A 12,628-nucleotide genomic window follows, 5' to 3' on the forward strand; every position below is an offset into this window, starting at 1 on the left:
ACAGACCCTCCAAGTAGTTTTAAATACTTATAAACAAGTCATTAAATCCTTAAGAGACACTGAAAGTGAAGGCTGAAGCTGACATGTAAGCAATAATTTATTTCTTCATGGAAATATTAATCAGAAAATAAGGTAAAGTGCCTCTTAATGGATAACTAGAACAAGTGAAAAAATAAACTAATGCTTTAATATTACATGTACAATTTCAGAAGCATACCCAGTGAAATGCTAGAGATCGTTCACACCAACCCGTGAGATCCAGTTATTAACTTCAGGAATTTTGCGAGCCAGTTGTTAAACTGTTTGTAGCTTAAGTCTGCTGTGATGAGAGTATTTAAACCACGGAAATTGGCAAACAATACCAGAGTCAGCTGTTAAACCTTTACCAGTATACCATTAGGCACGTCTGTTGGAGGCGCATTTCATCGGTGTGTGTACATAAATATACATATGAAAACATCCTTAATATTTAAAGAAGACATTAATTGGTTCTGCTATATGTGAACTTAAAGTCAATTAGTCTCACTGAATTTCAGTTCCCATATCTATAAAACCAAACTCTGTGCCCAAAAACCTGCCTTTCAGCTCAACTATTCTATCTTCTATGATCTTACTAATGGTAGTTATATTTGGATAGCAACAACTGAATAAGACCAAAGGGATCAATCCAAATTGTTACACTGACTATGTTACTAACCACAAACTGTTTTAATTCAAGACAAATTGAAGTCAGTGGTATCATAGGAATTCAATGTGCTTAGAGTATGGCAGAGTGAAAGGTGGATTCCGAGTAGAAGGGAAAAAAGGAAGGTTTGGGAAAGATACTTTCTCAACCCAGAATGAGGTCTCATTTTTAAATCCACAGTAGTTTGAACTCTATAGGTGCTTAATGAAATTTGCTGAAATGATTAGCTGCCTGGAGAGAACATTAGAAAGAAGATATAATCCTGCTAAACTGAAGGGTCAGAAGAAATTAGGATTCTATTGTAATTGCAATTTCCAGATGTAATTGTGAGACTCGGCCTCAGTTTTGCCATCTAAAAACAGGCACTAATTTACAAGCAATATTACAAGAATTCAAGCAATCATGACTGTGAAGCATTTTAGGCTTCCTGCTGGAAAATGCTATATAAATGATGTTGTAACAGAACCCCTGGGCTGCTCCGATTGAAACAGAACCCCCGGGCTGTTTAGTTAGGGGCCCGATTGCCCGCCGCCAGAATTACAACTCTGAATACCAGAGTTTGGTGAAAAGGAAAAGAATTGTTTATTTACACAAAGTCCTGCCTCCCCCTCCCAGACCTGGCCAGTCTTAGGAAAGTCAGAAACACCGTTTCCCTACTTCCTAGGCACAGTTCAGCTTTACCAGTAGCTGCCAATCACTCAGTTCTGATTGGGGAGGTCCTTTCTGCGCTGTGGTGCCCTCCAGCTCTCAATGCAGGACCACCTGGATTCTCAGCCTCCTTGTAAACTGCCTTCTTCCTGCAGACCGCATGGATCTCCTTTCCTCAAAGCAGCCTGGCAAGAGCCTCTTCTTAAAGCAGCCTGGAGATCCCTTCTCCAAGCCAGATGGAGGGAGCCCACAAGAGCCAGAGAGTGAGGGCGTGAGGGCCAGAGAGAGCCTGAGAGGGAGAGCCTCCTAGAGCCAGAGCCAGCCCCCCAAAATGTCCGCAGCTGCTTCTCTTCCTCCCTGCCTCCTCTCTCCCCCTGCCTCCTCTCTCCCCCTGCGTCCTCTCACACAGTGGGTGTTGCAAACAGTTCTGACCATTCACAGAACCCTACTTAGGCTCTGTCTGCTTCTTCCCTACCAGCCCACAGTCCAAGATCCCTCCCATCTTCCTGAGTCTTGGAAGTAAAGCAGATCTTTGTGCAACAATGTTTCCAGCCACTAGCTCCAGGCATGCAAGGGCATCCTGAAAGCTGCTTCCTGCTCCCTATCTCCCAGCCGCAAACTCTGGGGTTTGTTTTTGGACTCCCCTGTTTCTGTAACAATGTGATGTTAATAAATCAAAGTGAATGCCTTGGTTCAAAACTAGAATGTACATTACACGTTCTTACTGAGCATTTCTTCCCAGTGAATAAAAAATATTACTTTTAGAAGATTAAACATTAGAAAATAGTAGGTATGGAAAAACTGGCTGAGCTGTAATTGGGAAACTGTTTCTTTGGCATGAGAATATTTGCAAAGCATTTTGGTAAGAATATTAGCACGTCATCTTGAACTTCTCAGAAAAGAAAATCTAAGAAATCAATACCTTTGCCTATAAGCAGTAGAGAAATCTATTTATGCCGTCAGCAAAATAGGCAATGGAGACATTTATTCATGCCTTCAGTGTTTGTGCACTGACATTAAAGGTTACTCATTTCTGGAAATCAAAAAATACACATCTGAAACTGGAAAAATGCTTCCCTAAAATGCTAGGGCAACCCAAAGCAAAGGCTCATGTCTTGTTTTCTTCTTTTCTTAAACATAATACTGGGACTCTAATTAAGGCTGCTTCTTAGAATATGTGGAAACCACACTATCTATCGTGCATATAAATATCATTCCAGTACTAATGTCATTATGTGCTTAGCTGCAGCAAATAAGAAGTAGGGCATGAAGTGACACGGCATTTTATGTGCTGTTGAAAAACTACAGAATCTATCCCTAGGAAAACACACAGACACATATTCTCAAAATTATCCTTCAAAAGTGGAGAGAAAATAAACTTTCTCAAACAAAAGTTGAGGGAATTTGTTGCCAGTGGCTTCTAAAGTTCTTTAGAGAGAAGGAAAAAGATATAGGTCAGAAATGCAAATCTACATTAAAAAAGGAAGAGGAGTGGGAAAAAATAAGTGAATAAAAACCTTTTCTTAGTCTTCATTAATCTAACATACAATATTGTTCAAAAATAGCAGCAATGTATTTGATTATATTTATATGTTTATGTATATATGCTTATGTTTAAGAGAAATGAATGACAGCAACAATGCAAGGGATGAGTGGGAGGAATCAGGCTTATTTTGCTATGGTTACGTACTCTCCTAACCACAAAGCAGTATACTGTAGTGCTATTTGAAAGTGGACTTGGCTTAGTTGCAAATGTATATTGCAAACTCTAGGGCAACCACTAAAAAAATTTTTTTAGGTATAACAGATATGCTAAGAAAGGAGAGAAAACAGAATCACATAAAATGATTAATAAAAACCATAAAAGGCAGAAAAAAACAAAAAAGTAACAAAGAACAGGGCATAAAATAGAAAACTGTAATAAAATACGGTAGATAGTAAATCCAACTGTTTCAATAATCATTCTGAATGTCAATGGTCTAAATGTACCAATTAAAAGAAAGTGATTACACAGTAGATGAAAAAACAACATCCAACTATACGTTGTCTGCAAGAAACCCACTTTAAATATAAAGGCACATACAAATTAAAAATAAAGGAATAGAGAAAGATATACCATACTAATACTACTCAAAAGAAAGCAGGAATAGCTATATTAATTTCAGACACAGTGGACTTCAAAACAAGAAAGTTATCAGGAAAAAGAAGGGCATTACATAATGATTAAAGGGTCAATTCTCCAAGAAGACATAACGATCCTTAACATATAAACACCCAACAAAACAATGTCAAACTAGATGAGGCAAAAAATAATAGAACTGTCAAGAGAAACAGATGAATCCACTATTATAAGTGGAGACTTTAATATACCACTATCAGAAATGGACAGATCCAGCAAGCAGGAAATCAGAAAGGACAGAGCTCAACTTAATAACACCATCAATCAACTAGATATAATGAACATATATAGATTACTTTATCCAACAACAGCAGAATACATATGCCAAGCTCACATGGAACATTCCTCAAGATATACCACATTCTGGGCCATGAAACACACTTTAATAAATTTAAAAGAACAGAAACCATATGGTGTCTGCCCTCAGTCCTCAATGGAATTAAATTACAAATCAATAAAACACAGTTGGAAAATCCCAAAGTACGAGGAGATTAAACAACATACTGCTAAATAACACACAGGTCGAAGAAGAAATATCAAGAGAAATTCAACAGTATGTTGAACTAAATAAAAAATAAGAATTTGTCAAAATTTGTGGGATGTAGTTATAGGCTTAAAGAAAATTTTAGCATTGAATGCTTATATTATAAAGAAATGAAAGATCTAAAATCAATTATTTTAAGCTTCCACCTTAGGAAACTATAAAAAGAAGAGCCAATTAAATTCAAAGCAGAAGAAAAGAAACAAATCTCAAAGCAGAAATAAATGAGAATAGAAAATGAATAGAAAAAAAATAAACAAAACCAAAAGCTGGTTCATTGTAAATATCAATAAAAAGCAACAAACCACTAGCCAGGCTAACTAGGGAAAAAAAGAGAGAGAAGATACAAATTTTAATAGCAGAAATGGAAGAGGGAACATCACTACATTAAGAGGATAATAAAAAATATATGAACAACTTTATAGCCACAAGTTTGATAACTTAGATGAACTGTATCAATTTTTTGAAAGACACAATCAGGCAAAACTCACACAAGAAATAGACTACTTGAATAGGCCTATATCTATGAAAGAAATTACATCAATAATTAATGACTTTCCAAAACATAAAGCACGAAGCCCAGATAGGTTCACTGGTGAATTCCACCAAACATTTAAGGAAGAAATAATACCAATTCTCTACAATCTCTTTCAAAAGACAGAAGTAAAGGGAATACCTCCTAACTTACTCTATGAGGCGAGCATTAACCTAATATCAAAAACCAGCCGAAGTCATTACAAAAAAAGAAAACTACAGGCCAGGATCTAAAATGAACACAGATGCCAAAGTCCCCAACAAAGTATTAGCAAATAAAATCCAAGAGTATGAAGAGAATAACATACCATGACCAAGTGGAATTTATTTCTGGTATGTAAGGCTGGTTCAACATTTGAAAATCAATTAATGTAATCAATCAATATTGAAGGAAAGACGAAAGTCAAAGGACAGACACCAGACTACCCAACTTCAGTCATATAAAGCTACAGTCATCAAAACAATGTGGTATTGACAAAGGAATAGTCAAATAGATCAATGGAACAGAACAGAGAACCCAGAAATAGACTTACATAAATATAGTCAACTGATCTTTGACAAGGAGTAAAGGCAATACAATGGAACAAAGACAGTCTTTTCAACAAATGGTACTAGAACAACAGGACACCCACACATGGGGGGGGGGGGGGAAAAAGAATCTAGACACAGCTCTTAGACTTTTCAAAAATATTAACTCAAAATTATTTATAACATCAATACATTAAATATATTCAAACTTTTAAAATTAACTCAAAACAGATCATAGACCTAAATATAAAATACAAAACAATAAAACTTTTAGAATATAGAAGAAAATCTAGATGATCATGCATTTGGTATTGACTTTTTAAATATAACAACAAAGACATATCCCATAAAAGAAATAATTGGTAAGCTAGACTTCATTAAAATTAAGAATTTCTGCTCTGTGAAGAGACATTATCAAGGGAATGAAAAGACAAGCCACACATCAGAGAAAATATTTGCAAAAGACATATCTGAAAAAGCACCTTTAACCAACTTATGTAAAGAACTCTTAAAACTCAACAGTAAGATAGCAAGCCAGATTTTTAAATGGGCCAAAGACTTTACCAGACACCTCACCAAAGATATACAGATGGCAAATAAGCTTATAAAAAATACTCCACATCCTAAGTCATCAGAGAAATGTAAATTAAAACAAGATACCATTTCATCTGTTTTAGAACGGCCAAAATCCAAACAGTAACAACAAATGCTGACTGATGAGGATGTGGAGCAATAGAAACTCATTCACTGCTGTGTGAATGCAAATGGTCTGGCCACTTTGGAAGACAATCTGACAGTTCCTTGCAAAACTAAACATATTCTTACCATACAATCCAGCAATCATGCTCCTTAGTATTTACTCAAAGGAACTGAAAACTTATGTCCACACAAAAACCTGCACATGGATGTTCTAGCACCTTTATTCATAACTGCCAAACTTGGATGCAACCAAGATGCCTTCAGTACAGGGAAGGATAAACAAACTATGGTATATCCATATAATGAAATATTATTCAGCACTAAAAATAAGTGAGTTATTAAGCTATGAAAGACTTGGAGGAACCTTAAATGCATATTACTAAGTTAAAAAAGTCAACCTGAAAGATTACATATGTGTATACTATAATTCTACCATATAACATTATAGAAAAGGCAAAAACCATAGACAATTAAAAAAAATCAGTATTTATCAAGAACTAGGGACAAAGGTGGGGGGATGAAAAGTAGAGCACACAGGATCATTAGGGCAGTGACACTACTGTGTATGATACAATAATTGTAGATACATGCCATTATACATGTGCCGAAACCCACAGAACATACAACACCAAGAGTGAACCCTAATTTAAACTATAGACTCTGGGTGATGATGTGTTATACTCCAGTGGAAAATGCTGATAATGAGAGAGGCTATGTATATGTGGGAGACATGAGAAATTTCCACTCAATTTTGCCATAAATCTAACACTGTTCTAAAAAATAGTCTTTTTTAAAAAAGAGAAAATATCCACCAGGTTGTTAACAACAGAATTATTTAAAATATGAAACAAAAAGCAATGATTATGTCTAATAGAAGGGATTTAATTAAATTATGACAAGCCAGATGATAAAATATATGCATCCATTAAATCAGAGTATATAAAGATATGGCAAAAAAATCATAATGATCAATGAAAAAAGTAAGTTACAAAACAGCATTCATAATAAATACAATTTTTACTTTTTTAAGTATACTTATGTCGTGAAAAAAAGGGAAAAAGGTAAGCAAAAATGTCAATGTTATCTTTGTATGGGGCAACTATGGGTAATTTTTATCTTCTATTTATTTAGTCTCTAATTAAAAAAAATAATTATGAATTATATTATGCCCATGGTTAAAAAAGGTCATTAGAAATATTAATTATCTCAATAGATACTAGTTAACTAGATACTACAGTCCCTGAAAAGGGACTATATTTTGCTACTGGCCTACCAAAAAGTATAATGCCTCCTCACATGCAGAAGGGATTTAATAAATGCCTGATGGCTAGATCAAAACAATGAATAATGGCCTCAATATTTCAACACTTAATTTTACTACTGCCATTTACTCCACTCGGTCATTCTTACCTAAAGAACATCCAAATATTCTTTGTAATTAAGCACATTAAAAGACTACCTTTGGTTGTGGGATGTTCCAATTGGACTCATGTTAGAGTGCCCTCTGGTGGTTTCACCGATATTGCTCTGTCAGTTTGAGATGCTAATCCCCCTCACCAATGGAAACATGAGAACAAAGACTGGGTAGTTTTCCATGAAACAAAATTTATTCCGTTTAGATAATCATCTACCTTATGTAATTTTTAAATTTCGTAAAATGACAGGCAAATATATGGGTCTTTCAAAATGACAAATAATGTTAATTAGTGATGGTAAATGGGAAGAGCAGAGGGGTGGTGATGGTGGTGAGGAAATGTGTACTTATTTAGCAAAATAAAAAATCAGCAACCTATGAAAACCAAAATTCTAGGAACTACAGTGTTAGTCTGTATTTCCAGTACAGTAAAATCAAAGTTAATTCTCCAAAGCATTTACATATGAATGTGTAGTTTGGGCAACTTAAAGTCAAACTATCTCTAGTAGTTCTTTTAATTAAGTGAAAATGTCACTTAATGATTTTTTATTCTACTATAACATAGCATAGCTCAAGCTGTGTAAAAAACTGGATATAAGTAAACCTAAAAAGAAACTATTTTTCAAAGATATCATCAAACATGGCTGGTAAATATTTCTAATCATCAAGTTCTATCAACTTCTTTTTTCTTTGATCTTTTCCCCCAAAGAAAAAAGTAAACCACTTAAAAACATTTCCTTTCAGTAAAAGTGGCCATTCTTTTCTTTTCTTTCCTATTCACTATTCCTTACATTTCACTGACTACGTGAACCTCAGCTAGTTTTATTAAAAGAACTAAACAACAGACTTTGAATGTAAAATGATTTCTCACATCAATTTTTAAAACATCACAGGTATTTTAGAAGTGCAAATGAAGTACTTTTCACCTGCTTTAAAGATTCCTCATCCTCTATAGAAATCACAGGGGAAGCAATGCTATTAAGGAACATATACAGGGTGGGGCAAAAGCAGGGTTATAGTTGTGGGTATATGAAAAACACCAGGTTTATTCTTGTGTTATCATTTATCTTATTATTTTTTAATTAATTAATTTTTTTTAGAGAGAGAGAGAGAGAAGAAAAACATTGATTTGTTGCTCTACTTATGTATTCATTGGTTGATTCTTGTATGGGTCCCAACCGGGGATTGAACCTGCAACCTCGGTGTATCGGGACAATGCTCAACCAAATGAACTACCCAGCCAGGCCTTTATTTATTATTATATTATTTTCCATACAAACAACTGCCTACCTTTGCCTATTCCTGTATAAGCACTTAGTAGTGACAACCAACAGCAGAATATACTATTAACATTCTCATAATACTAGTTTAGTGATATTAATGTTTTAATCAGAGCTGCATGTGTTCCAAAGCTAATAAATTTTAAGACAGCTAAAATAACTTATATGATATATTCTTTATAGGCAAGTACATTCCTGGGTCAAAGAAAACACTGCTTTGTCATTGTTATGCACTGTAAAAAAGCCTTGGAGCCTGATTGATTGGATCATGGCTCTCCCACTTGTTAGGTAGATGGGTCACTTCATCTTATCTGTAAAATAAGGATGATGCTCTTTCTTCAAAGTATTATTGTGAAAACTTAATAATAATGTAAGTAAAGGACCTGGCAGATAATAGTAACTGATTAAAATGTAATGAATTTAATTATTTCCTAGATGCCACACACACACACACACACACACACACACACACAAACTGCAAAACATTATAACATTTACTTTTTGGCTGGATCTCCTGAGTTTCTTTTCAAAGGCAATTAAAAAAATCTCCAGAGGGATTCCAAGATGGCTGCAGAGTAGGTAGAAGCTGTGCCCACTTGCTCCTGGCCCCAAACCAGATATACAGCTAAATTACAGAGCAATCAACCTGAACAACCAAGTGAAGACTAGCTGATATGAAATATTATAACCAAGGTATACAGAAGAAACTACATGAAGACTGGTAAGAAGGGTTGAGATGCAGAAAGGGATAGCCCCCCCCCCCCACACACACACAGGTATTGCAGCAGCTGGGAAGCCAGAGGTATCAGGGCCATGGAACTCCCTCCCCCTAGCACCATGGGGTCTCGACAACATGCAGGGATCCCCAACCCAGAGCAACAGAGATGGGAAGAGGAGCCCAGGTAGCATCTGGTGACGGCAATCAGTGGTGATTCGCTCTGTTTGGGAGACTTGAGAGCGCACCCTCCCAGGGTAGAGCGCCCCTATTGTTACAGCGCCTGCCTGAAGAGTTCATGGTCTATACTCCAAGTGCTGGAAAGGCCACGTTGCCGTACTACAGTCCTGTGGAGGGGTCTGGTCTGCTGGCTTTAAGGGGCCCTCTATTTTCTGGGGACGTTTTTGGTGGAGACCCAGACAGTGACTACACTCTGTGGCTTGGGAAAGAGGACCCATCTCTCCCACCTCAAGTGCACAGCTGCACCCCTCCCCCAACCTGTTGAGCCTTTTGGCCTGCCCAGTCCTGCTGAATTTGGAACTACAGAAGAGCTGTGCAGTATTGGGACTTCCAGCCTCAACCTGCCGGGTTCGGAGGTGTCGTGGAGGCCAGAGTGGGGACTTTGGCCCCACCCTGCTGAGACCAACCCTGCGGAGAGATAAGTGTTGTACAGGGCTGGACACTCAGCCACATCCTGTTTGGTTCAGCGGCATGCCAGAGAGCCACACTGAGCTGCCATTTTCAGCCTGTGTCTTTTGGGGAGGGTTCTGTGCAGGAGCCAGAGGTGTGAGTGCTGGGCTGCGCGGCTACACTGTGGGAAGACAGTCCAACCCTGCGAGTTCAGCCTGCGCTACCCCAGGAAAAGAAGTGCCTGCCTCACTACTTGTAGGACCCCCGCCCCCAAGGAACTGCACCCAACGGAGGTATCTGGGATTTGGCAGGGCTGATCCTAACAGTTTTCCTGGGGGGCGGGGTTAGGGGAGAGTGGCTCAGAGTGGGAACTTTCAAAGTGTGAGACCCTCGGAGACTACTGTCTGGGATCAGGATGAAGAGCTTAGCTGGCCGCAGGCTGGGCTGGCATCAGTCCCAACGGAAGACTCTTGATTTCTCCCTGAGTCCAGGGCTGCTGAGCTTGCTCTTGCAAAAGGAATAGCTGGCTGGGCCTAACCTGAATCTGCAGTGAACGCCCTAGGGAAACTAGAATTGGAGACTCTGGCAGACTGAGGGCTCTGGCTTTGATGCAGGAGCTACTTCCCCCTGACTGAATGCGCGACTGACTAAGTGACCCCCAAGTAGGGGACCCATATACCTATCTTAACTAGCCTGAGCTCATCCTACAGTCTCTCTTCAGAGAGGAAGACAAGGCAACCTCAGGGAGCCTTGGTCCTTTTACAGAGGTGCCCCCAACTCTAAGTGGGAAGAAGCTGACTCTTTATACAGATTGGCCCCTCACATGCAGACACAAATAGTGAACAGCATGGTAGCTACAGACAGGCAGCCCAAGGCTGGTTACACACATCTGACAGCATCCTGTATCTGACCCCCCCCCTCAAGTGGGCCCAGAACCAACATAATCAGTGGTGGGCTTCAGACACACCAAAGCTCAACCTAACTAGCCATACAATCAGCAACCCAAAGCGGTATTCCGGCAGGCACCAGACTCTGCAGGGAACAAGCCCGCCTCAGGGGGCATCCATTGCACATCGTCACATACACGGTGATTGAGGTTTAACCTTATAGTCACCCAGCCTGAAGGGTTAACTCCACCAATGAAAAGGCCAACAACATTCAAGACTCAAGTATAACAGGGGGTGCACATAGCTCACAAGAAACATTCTTGGAGCACAGAACATGGGTGATCTGGAAGATTGTGCCATTGAGCCCAACGATACACCTTCATCATAAGACCATCATAACAAGTTCAGGAGACATAGTGGATCCACCTAACACACAAAGTCAAAACAAGGAGACAAGAAAAATGCCCCAACCAAAAGAACAAGAGAAATACCCAGAAAATGAATTAAAAGGAAATGAATGAAATGGAAGCAACCAAAATACTGGATACAGAATTTAAAATAATGATTGTGAGGATGCTCAAGGATCTTAGAGGAAAAATAGAAGATCTCAGTGAAAACTTGAAGAGATAGTAAGCATTAAAAAGGACATACAAACCATAAAAAAGAAATGGACAGAAATGAAGAATATTTGAAATGAAGAATTCACTAGAAGGACTCAACAACAGGTCAATGAAGCAGAGGATCAAATCAGCAAATTAGAGGACAGGATAACTGTATCCACCCAAGGAGAACATGAGAAAGAAATGAGGAACGAGAAAAGTCTAAGGGACCTCTGGAACAGAATCAAATGTAACAACATCTGCATCATAGGGGTACCAGGAGAAGAGAGTGAGCAAGGGATAGAAAACCTGCTTGAAGAAATAATGGCAGAAAAAAACTGGTAAAGGAAAAAGTCACACAGGTTCAGAAAGCACAGAGAGTCCCAATCAAGATGAGCCCAAAGAGACCCACACCAAAACACACCATAATTAAGATGACAAAGGTTAAAGAAAAAGAGAGAATCTTAAAGGCAGCAAGACAGAGGCAGTTAGTTACCTATAAGGAAGTTCCTAGAAGGCTGTCAATTAATTTCTCAACACAAACATTTCAGGTGAGAAGGGACTGGCACAAAGTATTCAAAATAATGAAAAACAAGGACATGCAACCAAGACTATTCTACCCAGCAAGGCTATCATTAAAAATTGAAGGTGAGCCCTGGATGGTGTGGCCCAGCAGACTGAGCGCCAGCCTGCAAATCAAACGGTTTGGGTTCGATTCAAAGTCAGGGCACGTGCTTGGGTTGCAGGCCAGGTCCGCAGTTGGGGGTATGCAAGAGGCAAGCACACAATGATGTTTCTCTCCCTCTCTTCCTCTCTTCCCCTAACTCTAAAAATAAATAAATAAATAACCTTTTTAAAAAAAAATGAGGGTAAAATAAAGAGCTATCCAAACCAAAAAAAAAAAAAAAAAAAAAACAACAACAACAACAAAAAAAAAACCACCAAAAAGGCTAAAGGGGTTCATTAATACCAAAACAGCATTGCAAGAAATGTTAAAGGGACTGCTTAAAGAAGAAACAGAGAGAAAGGAACATAGGTATAAAGAAAAAAATGGCAATAGTTAAGTACCTATCAATAATAACCTTAAATGTAAATGGATTAAAAGCTCCAATCAAAAGACATAAGAACACTGAATGGATAAGAAAACATGACCCATATGTATGCTGTCTACAAAAGATGCACTTTAAAACAAAAGACTCACACAGGCTAAAAGAAAAGGATGGAAGAAAATATACCATGCAAATGAAAAAGAAAAAAGAAAAAAAAAACTGGGGCAGCAATACTTATAT

The sequence above is a fragment of the Furipterus horrens genome, unplaced genomic scaffold, assembly GCF_987537825.1.
Source record: "Furipterus horrens unplaced genomic scaffold, mFurHor1.1.pri manual_scaffold_4, whole genome shotgun sequence".
In the NCBI taxonomy this organism is placed as follows: domain Eukaryota; kingdom Metazoa; phylum Chordata; class Mammalia; order Chiroptera; family Furipteridae; genus Furipterus; species Furipterus horrens.